This window comes from Manacus candei, unplaced genomic scaffold (assembly GCF_025592945.1).
Source record: "Manacus candei isolate 608988 ecotype Guabito, Panama unplaced genomic scaffold, ASM2559294v1 h1tg000174l, whole genome shotgun sequence".
Classification (NCBI taxonomy): Eukaryota; Metazoa; Chordata; class Aves; order Passeriformes; family Pipridae; genus Manacus; species Manacus candei.
Window position 1 is genome coordinate 627,123 of NW_026138222.1, and position 13,527 is coordinate 640,649.

The 13,527-nt window shown below is 55.6% G+C and overlaps 1 protein-coding gene and 1 long non-coding RNA gene across 3 annotated transcripts in view; one reads left to right on the plus strand and one right to left on the minus strand.

The window, feature by feature from the left end:
* Positions 1 to 6,601, plus strand: part of LOC127463830 (uncharacterized) — an 82,948-nt gene extending 76,347 nt beyond the window's left edge. Inside the window, exon 3 of the long non-coding RNA XR_007901013.1 lies at positions 5,929 to 6,601. This is a non-coding gene — a long non-coding RNA (uncharacterized LOC127463830). The remainder of the gene's footprint in view (positions 1 to 5,928) is intronic.
* Positions 1 to 13,527, minus strand: part of SHANK3 (SH3 and multiple ankyrin repeat domains 3) — a 265,082-nt gene that overhangs the window by 227,263 nt on the left and 24,292 nt on the right. The gene's annotated exons all lie outside the window — the stretch shown is intronic.

Genomic DNA, 13,527 nt, shown 5'->3' on the forward strand with positions numbered 1-13,527 from the left:
GGCCCAGAACTGCCCCCGGGATTCCAGGGGGGCCTCCCCAGTTCCCAGCACAGGGACAATCCCTGCCCTGGGCCTGTGCCCACGCTGGGGCTGCCACAGCCCCGGGGCCATTGCCCTCCTGCCCCCTGGGCACAGCTGGGCTCACGTCCAGCCGCTGCCACCAGCACCCCCAGGGCCTTTTCCAGCTTTCCAGCCCCTCTGCCCCAGCCTGGAGCCTTCCTGGGGTTGTTACCCAAGTGCAGGACCCAGCACTTCACCTTAATGAACCCACTTCACTGACTTCACATCATTGAACCAAATTCCTCCCTCTTAAATCCATTTTCTGTTAACTTCTCATCCTGTGTTTTGTCCCTGCACGACACTAAGAAAGAAATAATTTCAATTATGTTCCTCCAGCACTCGTGTAGACATTCATTTCTATGGTATATGATTCACAAACCCTTAACTGTGGGCTGAGGAGTGCTGGGGAAAGCAAAAACACAATTTAGAGCCAGGGTACGCACTGAATAGCGCGGTGGGGAGGGGAGTTTGGGCTGAGCCCGTGGACAGCCCCTCTCTGCACTCACAGGTCCCACTTTTCCTGCAAAGCCCACGGAGAAAACATCGTGAGTCACCTCCCCAAGCCTGAGAAAACAGTGGTCTGAAAGGGAACAGCACGTATTGCTCCGAGTCCCTGCGAGACGTGGGCAACAAAGAGCCCCTACGGCGTGTGCTTAATGAAAGGTTACCCTGCAAATCCAGCAGCACAACTCCAATAACTCCCTGAGGGAGGGGGGGACAGCACTCAGGGACCTGAGGCTGAACCTGCACAAGCACAGAATCCCAGGGAGGGTCAGGTTGGAAGGAACCACAGAGGGGCATTTCTGGTCCCACCCCCCTGCTCAAGCAGGGCCATCCCAGAGCACAGGGCACAGGATTGTGTCCAGAGGGGTCTGGAATATCCCCAGGGAGGAGACTCCACCCCATCTGGGCAGGCTGTTCAGGGCTGGGTCACTGCACAGCAAAGAAGTTCTTCCTCCTGTCCAGCTGGAGCTTCCTGGGCATCAGTTCCTGCCCCTTCCTCCTGTGCCATTGCTGGGCCCCCCCAGCAGAGCCTGGTCCCTCCTCTGCCCCTGACACACGTGGCTGAGGACCCCTCTCAGTGTCTCTTCTCAAGGCTGAGCAGCCCCAGCCCCCTCAGCTTCTCCTCACAAAAGAGATGCTTCAGTGCAGCATTTCCAGTGGGGTGGGACTGCAGACCTGATCCAGCAGTAACAACCCCCAGCACTCAGACAAACCAGCAGTGATCCATCAGCAGATCAGATCCAGGCTCAGCAACAGCCACCACCAAGCCAGGAGCACAGGAACGGCTCGAAGGCACAGCAGGAAACTTTTCAGAGGTAATTTAAAAATCCAGGGACACTCCCCGAGGTCCCTGAAGGCACCACATGACCAGGCAGGAGCCCCAGCCAGGCCAGAGCACGTGTCAGCCACAGGAGGCTCTGCAGAGGGATCTGGACATGCTGGATCAATGGGACAAGGTCATCTGGATGAGGATGTACAGGGAAGGGTCTGGAGCAGCAGGAGGGGCTGAGGGAGCTGGGGGGGGCTCATCCTGGAGCAAAGGAGGCTCAGGGGGGACCTTCTGGCTCTGCAAGTCCCTGCCAGGAGGGGGGAGCCGGGGGGGGTCGGGCTCTGCTCCCAGGGAACAAGGGCCAGGCCAAGGGGAAACGGCCTCAGGCTGGGCCAGGGGAGGGTCAGGTTGGATATTGGGAAAATTTCTTCGCAGAAAGAGTTGTCCAGCCCTGGCACAGCTGCCCAGGGCAGTGGTGGAATCACCATCCCTGTATGTACAGGAGATGTTATTCCCACAGCACACAGAATCACAGAATGATTTGGGCTGGAAGGAACCTTAAGGATGACTTAGTTCCAACAAATCCCTACAGGCAGAGGCTCTTCCTCTCCTCGCACTTCCAGATCCGTCCTCACACGTTTTCCCCTCGCACCCAAACACCTGACAGAGGTTCTGTGAAGAAGTGAGCCTGCAGAACTGTTCATTTTTGCTGCAAACTTCCAATCACTTATGTGAGTTTTATTTTTCCACCAAAGATTTCCACCAAAGATTTCCAATCTAGGCACCTTCAGCACATCGGGTGTCGTGTGCCAGCGGTGCCAGGCACTGGGATGGCAGTGGCTTGGCAGCTGGACACTGCAGGAGGCCTCTTTTTGGGCTGATCCACGGAGAACCAAACATTAAAAAATGAAGCTCATCTCAGAATTTTCCACCAACCCCGATTTTAATAAAAATAATCTCCCCCGGAGAGAGCTGTAATATAAAGCTCCAATACCACTTCTCATACTGGGGCCTGTGCTTTCTTTCCAGTAACTGTGAATTATGGCTCAATTACGTTCACTTTGCCCTCTGAGCACAAGGAAAGAGAGGGAGGGCTGCCCTCGTGTCTTCTTTCCAAAAAACTAAGTGCCAACCCAAGCTTGGGCCTGCTCACAAGCTCCTCACCACACGCAGGGCCCCACCAGCACAGGGTAGCACATTTTCCAAGTGCTTTCCCTCCAAGGATCAGTGAAATCCACCCTGTGTTAGCCACAAACCAACCTTTGGCTCCCAAAGCAGACCAAGGAAATCCACCTTGAGCTGCTTTGATCACTTTTGAGGTACAAAAAGCTCTGGCACTGCAGGTCTGCACCTGGCAGAGCTCAGAGAAACGGGAGAAATGCTCGTCCTCAGCCCGAGGAAAACCTGTCCACCAGATCCCTCCTGCCTTGCTCACTCCAGGTTTTCCTCCAGCCACCTCAGGAGCAGTTCCATCCTCCCCACACCCCACAATCTCCTGGTCCCCAACCCCACCAGGTTCCTCATGTCTCATCCACCCCCGTGGTTGTGGTGGCACCTCTGACACCTTCCACCCCAAAAGTTGGCTCCTGGGATGGAGAAAATTTAGCAGCTGGACACTCTGGCAGTGGTGACTTCCCAAGTTTTCTCTTTTTAAGCAGAAAAAGCCAACAGCAAGGAAAATTTTCTCTTTGGTCTGTGCAGCTGACTGGGCACAGCCCAACCCTGAGCCAAGCCCATCCCTGACACCCATCCCAGCACGGGAGTCAGGGGAGCAAAAGCACAACCCAGGTTGATGAGAAATAAAAATATGGTTTTCCAAAGCTGTAAGATATTCAAGTCCCACACTGGGACTGGGTATCAGGGACTTTTTCAGCCGGATAAGGGAAATACAAAAATTCCTAAAAATTAAAAATATTTCGTGAGAAATTTTGTACGCAGGGGTTTCTCTTCTCTCTTTGGGCTAAGAACAAAGGGAGATCCATCATTTTTGACAGAGGATGTCCCAGTGGCCAATTGGAAAGAAGGGTCAGAGAAAAGAAACCTTTCTAGGCAAAAATGAATATATTAAACTTACCTGGAAAAGGGTGGGATTTCGTGAAACCATAAAATGTATAAGATTTAAACCCAAAGGGTTTTTTCCCCCCCGGAAATTTGGTGAGAGAAAGACCCGGCGCACCGAATAAATTCTTCCCTGTTTCTTTGTTCCCTGAGCTTATGCCATCTTTCTAAATTTAAAAAGAGGGACAAGTGAGGAGTTTTGAACGACCTTGGGACTCCCCACCACCGAGAAGCCCAGGGTGAGGGACCAACGGGATACCGCTGGATTCGTGGGTGGTGAGGATCTTCAGCTCGATCTCTCTTGTTCCCCCTCTTTTCTATTCCTTTCTATCCCCACCTCACACTCAATTTTAAATAAAATCCATACTATTGACTCTGGCACATGGTCTCATTTGCACCTTAATTGGGGCAGAGGCACCTCTCAGTGATGGGATCTTAACACCCACTTTACAGCCAAGCGCTCCGGGAGGCAAGAGAGATAAGACAAGAGAGATAAGACGTGAACGCTCAGCTCCAACAATCATTTCAACCCTGCCCCGGCAAAGCGCGACAAAAAGGGGGTGTCAGGACGGCTGGAAAGGCTCGGCACCGACCCACAGTGCGGCCGTGGGGGCTTCACCCACTGCCCCCCGTGCCAGGAGTGCCCAGGGCACTGTGCTGGCGGTGCCAGGGACCCTCCAGAGCGGAGGGGGAAAAGGTGCGACCTCCGAACACATCGAGGTACGCGATGGTGACACGGATTCCACGAGGAAACAATTCACAGGAGAGCGAGGCCGTGCCAGGGGAGGTTTAGGTTGGATATCAGGAAGAATTTCTTTGCAGAGAGGGTGCTCAGCCATTGGAATGGGCTGCCCAGGGAAGTGGGGGATTCTCCATCCCTGGAGGTGTTTAAGGACAGACTGGATGTGGCATCAGTGCCATGGGCTGGGAACCACGGCGGGGTTGGATCGAGGGTTGGGCTGGATGATCTCGGAGGTCCCTTCCAACCCAGCTGATTCTGGGATTCTAAGGCGGGCTCTGAGCCACCTGAGCCGGTCGCCAGGACCCACAGGCTCCTCCGGGCTGTCACAGATGCCCCGAAGAAGGTTCCTCAGCTCCCGACTGTCCCAGAATCAGGCAGATCCCACCCCCCAGAGCATCCTGCCCTTCCTTTTCCAGCCCTAAACCCGAGGAAGCCCGGAGCACCCTCGGCTGCACCCCCACGCGTACTTCAGTGGCTTCCTTCCAGCCGAGTTTGAGCAGGTTTATGCAAATCAACCCCACTTATTCAAAACGACTCATTAAACACTTCACCCAGCACGTCCCAAAGGATGCCTCGGCTGAACCCGCCGGTCCCCAAAACAATGGGGACCCGGCGCGGTGACCCGGAGCTCACCCGGAGCTCCCCCCGCCCCGGGCACAATAAAGCCGAGCGGGTTTGATTGAAGTCAAAGCGATCGCCAATTTTAACCACGAGAAATCAGCCGACGGGGGGAAAAAAAAAAAAAAAAAAAAAATCTGGATGCAAATCATCGGGGCCGGGGGGGGTTGTTTTGCAATGGCTTGGGCCGGAGCTATTTTCCTAAAGAAAGGCCCCAGTCGGATCAATTCATAACCATCGAGTTAGATTAATTTGCAATTTAATAGACTTCACAACCAAAAGTGCTTTTCCCCAAGTACGTACGCCGGGACTGGACGCATCTATTGAAGCAATTATAATGTAAAATATAAATTCAATCTTTTAATTTTACCCGAATATTTTAGGGAAGAGCACATTTTGTACTTAATAAGGGGATGAGTAGTTTTTGACTTGTGATTTAAGCCAAAGTGGGCTAAGATAAAATTGGCATTAAAATATGTTCATTTAGAATGCTAAAATCTTTCTCAGTGCAAAAAAAATTAAAGAAAACTAGTCTGAACTACCCGTGCTGGATTCATAGGCCACATGTGAGCAACCAAAATACCTCCTGCACCACCAGCAACAGACATAACAGGGACTTTTATCGATAATTATTTCAATTAATTGTTTCTTTGGGGCCCTCAAGAACTCAGAGCTGGTGGCTCTTGCCCTCTTGAAGTCACCTCTTAGAGCTGGAGTGGGAGAGGAAAACGGGTTCTTTGGAGGTTCCTCACCCTGGGGTCTGTTCACAGGTGAGCTGAGCTGCCCGAGATGAAGGAAACACCTGCACTGGTTTGAACTGGGGAGGAACCTCAAATCCTGTGCCAAGTTCTGGGCCCCTCAGCCAGGAGAGACCTGGAGGGGCTGGAGCGTGTGCAGGGAAGGGAAGGGAGCTGGGAAGGGTCTGGAGCAGCAGGAGGGGCTGAGGGAGCTGGGGGGGCTCATCCTGGAGCAAAGGAGGCTCAGGGGGGACCTTCTGGCTCTGCAAGTCCCTGCCAGGAGGGGGGAGCCGGGGGGGGTCGGGCTCTGCTCCCAGGGAACAAGGGCCAGGCCAAGGGGAAACGGCCTCAGGCTGGGCCAGGGGAGGGTCAGGTTGGGGCTGAGGAGGAATTTGTTGCTGGGAAGGGTGGTGAGGCCTTGGCAGGGGCTGCCCAGGGAGGTTTGGAGTGCCCATCCCTGGAGGTGTCCCAGGAAGGCCTGGCCGTGGCACTCAGTGCTCTGGGCTGGGGGACAAGGTGGGGATGGGGCACGGGGTGGATCCATGGGCTGGGAGGGCTTTTCCAACCTCAGGGATTCATGGCTAAAAGCTTAGTACCTGAACTCCTTTAACCAGAGGATTCTTGGGGATCACTCATTTGATTTGCACCCAGTGGTTGGTTACAGGGACACTCCAAACCCGCTCCCCTCCCGATCCCACCACCCGGGTGCTGCCGGCCTTCAAACATCTGATTTAGGAAAATGGGCCCAAAAAAAAAAAAAAAAAGAAAGCTACAAAAGGACTTTAAAATATTCGTGCTTGGTGCCGCATGCAGCAGCTCCCAGCCATGGAGCTGCACAGGGAATGAGGGGAGGGAAAAAAAAGCGGAGCAGCTGCCTCATTCAGGGCGAGCGATCCGTCTGATCCGAGAGGGGATGGAAAAAACAATGTGCAGCTCTAATCAAAAAGCATCTCAAAAGCGTGTGCATAAGTGGTTTGATTCTCCCCTAAAAGGGGTGAAAAATCCAATGCAACCATCGACAGCTAAAGATTTTTGCTGCAGTGGAAAGCAGATGCTTTGGCCAAGGATCAAAGCTTTTGGCACAGGTTTAGGCCATTCCGCAGGTCAGTTCCCGACCTCCAGATTTTCCCTTTGCAGCAATAAAGTTCTCCTGATTTTCTGATTTTTTTGGGGGTTTTTTTTCCCCCCTCAGTGCTGACATAGCTGAGCACAGAAAAAGGAACTTTTAGGATCTACGAGGTACTGGGAAACCAGTGAGTGGTGAAGCCTGGGATGGAGGCAAGGAGCTGGTGTGCCCAGGAGTGGAGGGCTTGTGGCCACACTAGCAAGTCACCTCCCCACAGAGCCAGGGTGAGCCCTGCTCTCCTCATCCCTCCCTTTCCCACGTGCTCCTTTCCCTCTCTGGGCACACGGAGCAGTGCCTGCATGAGCTGGCACCTTCTTTTGATCCTCCTGGAGGAAGCCACAACCAGCAGCATTCCCACATGGCCTCAGGACCATGGTCTCCTCCCTCAGCCCTTGGGGACAGACCTCTGTGGCAAAGCAAGAGGAAAACTGGGAATGCCCCCAGTTAGAAATCACCTTGGAGCAGATAAAATGCAAGGACAGGATGCTGAGCTGCCTATTCCCACTCCAAGAGAGAACTGGGGGGTGGGTGGGTGTATTTAAATAGCAGGCACACTCCAGTGCTGCCAGGAGCCCACAACACAGGGAAAACACCTGGAATTCAGCTGGACAACCCCCTCAGCCTCCCCTGGGCCCTCGCCTCCCAGGGCTCCATCCGGCACCGGGAGCTGCTGCCCGGTTAAATCCAACAGGGATGTTATTTTAACCTACAGCAGCTCCTCAGTGTGGCTTTAACACGATTTAAAGGGCAAAAGAAAGAGTTGCCAGAGCACAATAGGGAAGAAAAACCTCTGGAAAGCTGCGGGAGGAAGCATCCCCAGCTGCACATCTCCGCTCCTCCAGATCTTTCCGAGCTGCTCCGATAAGCTCCAGCTCTCTGATAGTTTGGCAGCTTCCTGAGCACCACTCAGGCAAGAGCCTCTTATCTCTCCACATATACATTTTTTATGCGATGTGCTGAGCTGTGATTCCTTGGAACAAGTTTTTTTTTCCTGCTTCCAGCAGAAAAAGTAAATGGAAAACCCACGCCTGGGCGCTCCCTAATTACAACCACGGCCGGGCAGGTGGTCACGTGGAAAGGGCTGCTGCAGAAAGCACCTTCCCATGGGATGCATCCCCAGGCTTGGTCAGACACCTTGCAGGACTCCAGTGCTGCAAGGCAGAGAGGACAACTTTTGCAATCTCCTTGGATAATTTCTGGATTTCCCACCTTTTCCTACCCCTTTTTCCAAACCAGGTTGTGACTCGTTTCTGCTGCACAACTTTGGGAATCAGCTTTCAAATGTGGTTTGGTGACAGACCCAAAAAATCCATAACTATTCCAGAGAAACAAACCTTAGCTTGGGCATGTTCCTGTCTCCTTAAAAATTAGGCTACCAGCTCAAACCCTGTGGGTGGGTTTGGATAATTTTATCCTGGGTCTCCACCACCCCCTCCCACAGAGCAACACGCAGCCAAAGGCTGGGCTGCAATGGCTCTTCCCAAAGGATCAGCAGCTGTGGGATGGATGCAGGAGCAGGTGGGTGAGGCAGAGAAGCTCCACCAGCACCCAAAGGAGCCTCAGGCCCCCGTGCATCCATCTCCTCCTCCCTCTGCCCAGGCTCACACACCCTCCCCATGCAGGGGCCAGCACCAGTGTGGACCAGCAGCTCCCAGGATAGGGAGGAGGGAGGCTCCAAGTTATCAAGCTCGAAATAAATTGCTTTCCTGGGAGTCTACAGAGCCCAGGCTATCAAAGCAAATCCATTCCCTGCTGTGCAGAACAAGCCAAGGTGTGGGAACACCAGCACAGCACTGCCAGCGGGCACGTGGAGCTCCCAGACCACGGATTCCCTGGCACAGCCAAGCAGGGAGCAGGACAGTGCCGAGGCTTGCACTGGGATCCAGCTGCTGCCCCACAGCTTCCCTGGCACAGGAGAGTGGGCAGCAGGACGGTGCCAGTCTGGGCTGCAGCCCCCCTGCCCAGGCCCTGCTCAGTCCCAGCACACAGCTCACCCTGCCCATGCAGCAGAACTCCCAAAATCCAGCCCCAAAGTGCTCCGAGAGACACAAGGGCAGCTGGAGCCTCCAGGATTCACCAGCCAGTGCTGGATCCTGTGGGAGGTGATCCCTGGAGCCAGAGAGGAGAGTGGCACTGTGGGCACTGCTGCACGTGGAATGTGCTGGCTCTGCCCTGGGGGGCTCAGCACCCACAGCCCTTCATCCCACCAGCACACACCACTGCTCCCAGCCCCCACCACTGACCAGGAGATCCTTCCTCCTCCTTTGATCCAACACAGCCTCTCCTATTCCCTGTGCAGCAGCAGCTGCTGCTGAGGAGGGATCCTGAGCAGCTCAGCACTTCCCTGTGTGGACTGGAACCTGTTCCCTGGAACAGCCCAGAGAAGCTGTGGCTGCCCTTGGATCCCTGGAATTGTCCAAGGCCAGGTTGGACAGGGCTTGGAGCAGCCTGGGCTAGTGGAAGTTGTCCCTGCCCATGGGTGCAGGGATGATCTTTAAGGTCCCTTCCCAGCCAAACCATTCCATGACTCTGTGACTCATAACACGTGGGGCAGATCCACCCCAAACCTGCACGTCACCTACCCCAGCCCTGCTGCCCCCACAGCCCCAGGAAGCCTCTCCTGTCATGCCAGCCCCTGAAGCCACCCCAGGATCAACATGGATTTGGGACAGCAATTTCTCCAAGGCACATATATATACCAGCAGATCTCAACTGTGATTTTTACTATTGGATTTTTAACCCACAACAAACATTCAGAATAGTTTCGTTTCACCCTTTCCTTATCAATTTGCTCCAACAGCTCAGCACCTCTGTCTGTGCTGCTCATGGCCTTGTGGCACATGAAACTCAAATGAAATCCCAAAGGAATGGCAAACCACATCATCTGTTAGCCACCAAGAGAAGTTCAGGAAAACTCTGCCTATTTCTTTCACAATAGGAAAATTTATTTCTTCACTTCCCTCAGCTGAACAGAAGAATCAACGCTTTGTGTGCTGGTTCTGGGCCCTTGTTTCATTTGCATTAAGGAGATAACAAGCTAGAATATTAACCTGAGCCTTTTCTGCAGCCACAGAGGGAAAGGAAAATTCCACCCCACAGGAAAGGAGGCTCTGGGCTCAGCAGAGACCTCAAACAGCCTCTCACAGAGCAGGGTGGTCCCACATCTCCAAGTCCTTGGACCCCTCACTGGTCCAAACACATCCCCGAATCCACGTGCTGAGGAGGAGCCCTCCCGTGGGACAGATGCCAGCACAGGAAAGACATGCCAGCCCCCCTGCCTGGGCACCACAGGACATCCTTCCAGAGGATGAGGATCCTTCAGCACCCCCCGGGCATTCCCGGCTGCAACACATCCCACAGGCCACACTTCAACATCAGCCCCTTTGCAGAGGAGACCAAACTCCCTGTGACTCTGATCCTGCTGGTTCAGGGACTGATGATGTGCCCTGAAACCACCACAGCTGCACCCAAAGGGATGCAGGAGAGGCAGCAGCTCCCTCTGGGCACTGGCGAGGAGCAGAGCCCACATTCCCCACCCACTGTCCTTCCTCCTCCCGCTGTGCCACCTGACCTGTCCCAACTCCACCTCAAGGCTCCCAGCAGAGCAGCCACCCTCCCTGCACCCACCAACCCCCCCAAAACCCGCTTGCAGGAGCACAGCACCCACAGTCCAGGCAGGAAGAGCAGGAGCCAGGGGGGTCCCACCACTGTGGACCCCCCAGCAGGTTGGGCACACCCAGAGGAAGGGGAAGGGAGGAGGAAGGGGCCCAAAACTGAAGCAACAAGATGTACCTGTCTCGTGGTACCTTCCTTTCCCTAAATATTTGCCTTGGCTGCCACAGGGAGAGGGAAAAGGGGACAGAAAATTTTGGGCTCCATGACAAATATCCATCTAAGCAGTGGAGTCACCCTCCAGGAGCAATGCAGGGCAGAGGACTCTCCTAGTGACCAGCACCAAAGCAGTGTGTGCCAGCACTGTGCCAAGCACTGCCCACCTCCCACAGCACCAGGACATTCCATGGCCACCATCACCTGCAGAGCTGCCCCACGCCCATGGAATCACAGAATATCCCGAGCTGGAAGGGTTCACAGGGTCTAACCCCTGGCTCCACACAGAACAACCCCAAAAATCCCCCCGTGTACCTGAGAGCATGGTCCAAATGCTCCTGGAACTCTGGCAAGCTTGGGGCCATGACCACTTCCATAGGTTTTGGAAACTGCAGCTCCCTGAAGCAGCTCTGACCAGCAGCAAAGAGCTCTGGCACTCAGCACTTTGGGGTATAAATACCCCAGGTGGCATTTGATCAGGATGTGGCACAGGTGTGGGCAGTTTAGCCTCTCCCCTGAGCTTGGATTAGGTGCAGGTGGCTCAGATCATTTAATCTAAAACTGCAAATACAAACAGGGGCGTGCTGGAGGAGACAGTCTTCTTTTCCCCCCAGCAGAGACAAGCTCATAGCCTGGGTGGAGATTTGCTCCTAACAAAGGAAACCATTACCAGTGAATTCAAAGGCCTTGGGATGAATAAACACAGTGGTAGAGAGTTGTAAAGGAACCTTAAAGAGGCTTGGAGACGACCCCAAGAGAGCTGGGAAACTTCACTTGAAAAGTCAGTCAGTCTAAAATCCCACCTGGAGGCTCCTGACAGAAGATGTGAACTTAATAAACTGAACTTTGCCCAGCTGAAGTCCTGATCTCTGGCATCAAACCGAGTCTGACTTGTACTGAAAAGCTGCCTGTCCACCCTGTTCCTGAAAACCCAAAAGGGAATTCCCACCTTCAAGAAGAGTTGGTTATAGCAAAGTCCGTGGCACATCAGCCACAGATCCAGAGGCACCTGTGGGAGGGGGATACAGGGCCAGATCCAGAGCTCCAGAGGCAGCTGAGGGAGGGGGATACAGGGCCAGGTCCAGAGCTCCAGAGGCACCTGTGGGAGGGGGATACAGGGCCAGATCCAGAGCTCCAGAGGCAGCTGTGGAAGGCAGGTACAGGCAAGTGCTGGAGCTCAGCACACCAACCCCTCACTGGAACCACACAGTCCTGCTGGAGCAGGGAAGAGGTTTAGGATTCTCCCTGCTCTCCAGGTGGATGAGATCAAGGGCCCTGTGTCTTGTAAGAGGGGAAGAAGAGGCAGGGAACACACGCAGCTCCACAGCATCTGTCCTGTGAGCTGCTCCAAAACACAGCAAACATCCTCCAACACATCCCAGAGCTCCTGATGGAGGAGCCAGGATGGGCTCAATGGCTCCTTTTCCCCTTGTCCCTCTTCACACTGGTCAAGCCCCACCTGCCTGGGTGTCACCCTGCAGACAGGGACCAAGCCTGGCTGCTCATGGCACAAGGAATGAGCGCTGGGAGTGCCTGGAGCAGGGAATGGTGCACAGGGATGATGCAGGGGAGCTGAGGGGAGTTGGGGGCCGGTCACAGGGCACCACAACTCTCAGGGCTGCAGGCTGTTAAGCCAGCTGGGTTTTTTCCAACCTTCCTGTATTTAAGTGGGACCCCTGCCAGCATCCACAGCGCTTCCCTGGCCCCAGAGCTCCCCACAGCACCCACAGGGCCTCCTGCCCCCAACTCCACCAGCTGGGGGGAGAGGAAGGACCCCCCCCAGCCCGGACAGCCCGCTGAGACCCCCAGTCTTCCCAGCAGCTCCCACCCCCAGCCCACGGAGGTTGCACCGCTGGGGAAGGGAGGTGTGGGAGGGAAATTCCTGCTGTTCACATGCAAAGATGCTCGGCTTTGCCTCAAGTGCCCCATTCCCTGCGCTGCCTCGGGGGAGCTTCGGTCTGGCAAAGCCGAGTGGCTTCGCTCTGACTCACTCTGGGGATGGTCCTGAGGTTGGAAAAGACCCTTGAGAGAGAGGAGTCGTTGGGAGGGGGGGAGGTCACGACGTGCCCTCAGCCCGACTGCTGCTCTCCAGGGGAAAAGGAGTCACCGCTGCTTCCTCCACTGCCCACGCACACTCCGAAAACAAAGCAAGGCAGGGACGGGAGGCGCGGGGCAGCGCCCAGGGAACAGCAAAGCAGGGAGCTGGACACCAGGGCCACGGGCAGAGCCCTCCCCGACAGCCCTCGGACCCCCGTGCTGCGGGATCGGGGGTGAGGACTGGAGCAGGATGAGACCCCCCGGAGCACCGGCTCAGGGAGGGGTGTGCGCAGGGGGGCAGAGGAGGAGCTGATGTGCTGGGCTAACCCAGCGCTCAGGGCACAGGGCAGCCCCCGTGCCCCCCGTTCACAACCCCAGCAGGGACTGGGGGGGAGCGAGCGGAGGTAAAGCCCTTCCCGCAGCACAAGGTCAGTCCCCGCTAGAGCAGCGCGTCTGTCCGATTCTTCGACAGCAGCGGCAGCGCTGCCTCGCCTGTCTCTGCCGCTCCCCGGCGCCGGCAGCTCAGCCTGCAGAGCTGTGCCTGCGAGCAGCACCTCGGCCCCAAGGCTTGGCCCTCGGCCCCAGCATCGCTGTCCTCCAGCAAGCCCTCTGTCCCCCGCCGCGACCCCTTCCTCAGGACCCCCACGCCTGGCCCCAAAAGAGAGCTCTTTCCCACAAAAAAGAGAGCTTTCACCTCCCTTAGTCCCCTCCACCCCCAGCAACGCTCTGCTCGCCCCAAGTCTGTCGCCTCACCTTCCCCCCCTCATCCCAAAGGGGTTCCCCTCTCCTGCCCGCAATGCCTCGTCCTGGAGCACAGGCTCCCTGTGCCCCACAGCCCACCCAGCCCCAAACCACTGCCCCAGTACTCCTCTAACGAGGGCTCTTCATTAGGGCCACCGTCACCACAGCCCTTCAGCCAAACCCTCCCCTGCACTGACCAGGCTGTTTCCAAGCTCTTACACCCCACAAAGCACCCAATGCCAGGTGACCCCCTGCCTCCGGGGATCACTGAGCTCTGCCAGATCCCTGCTGTGCCCGGGCTGACAAC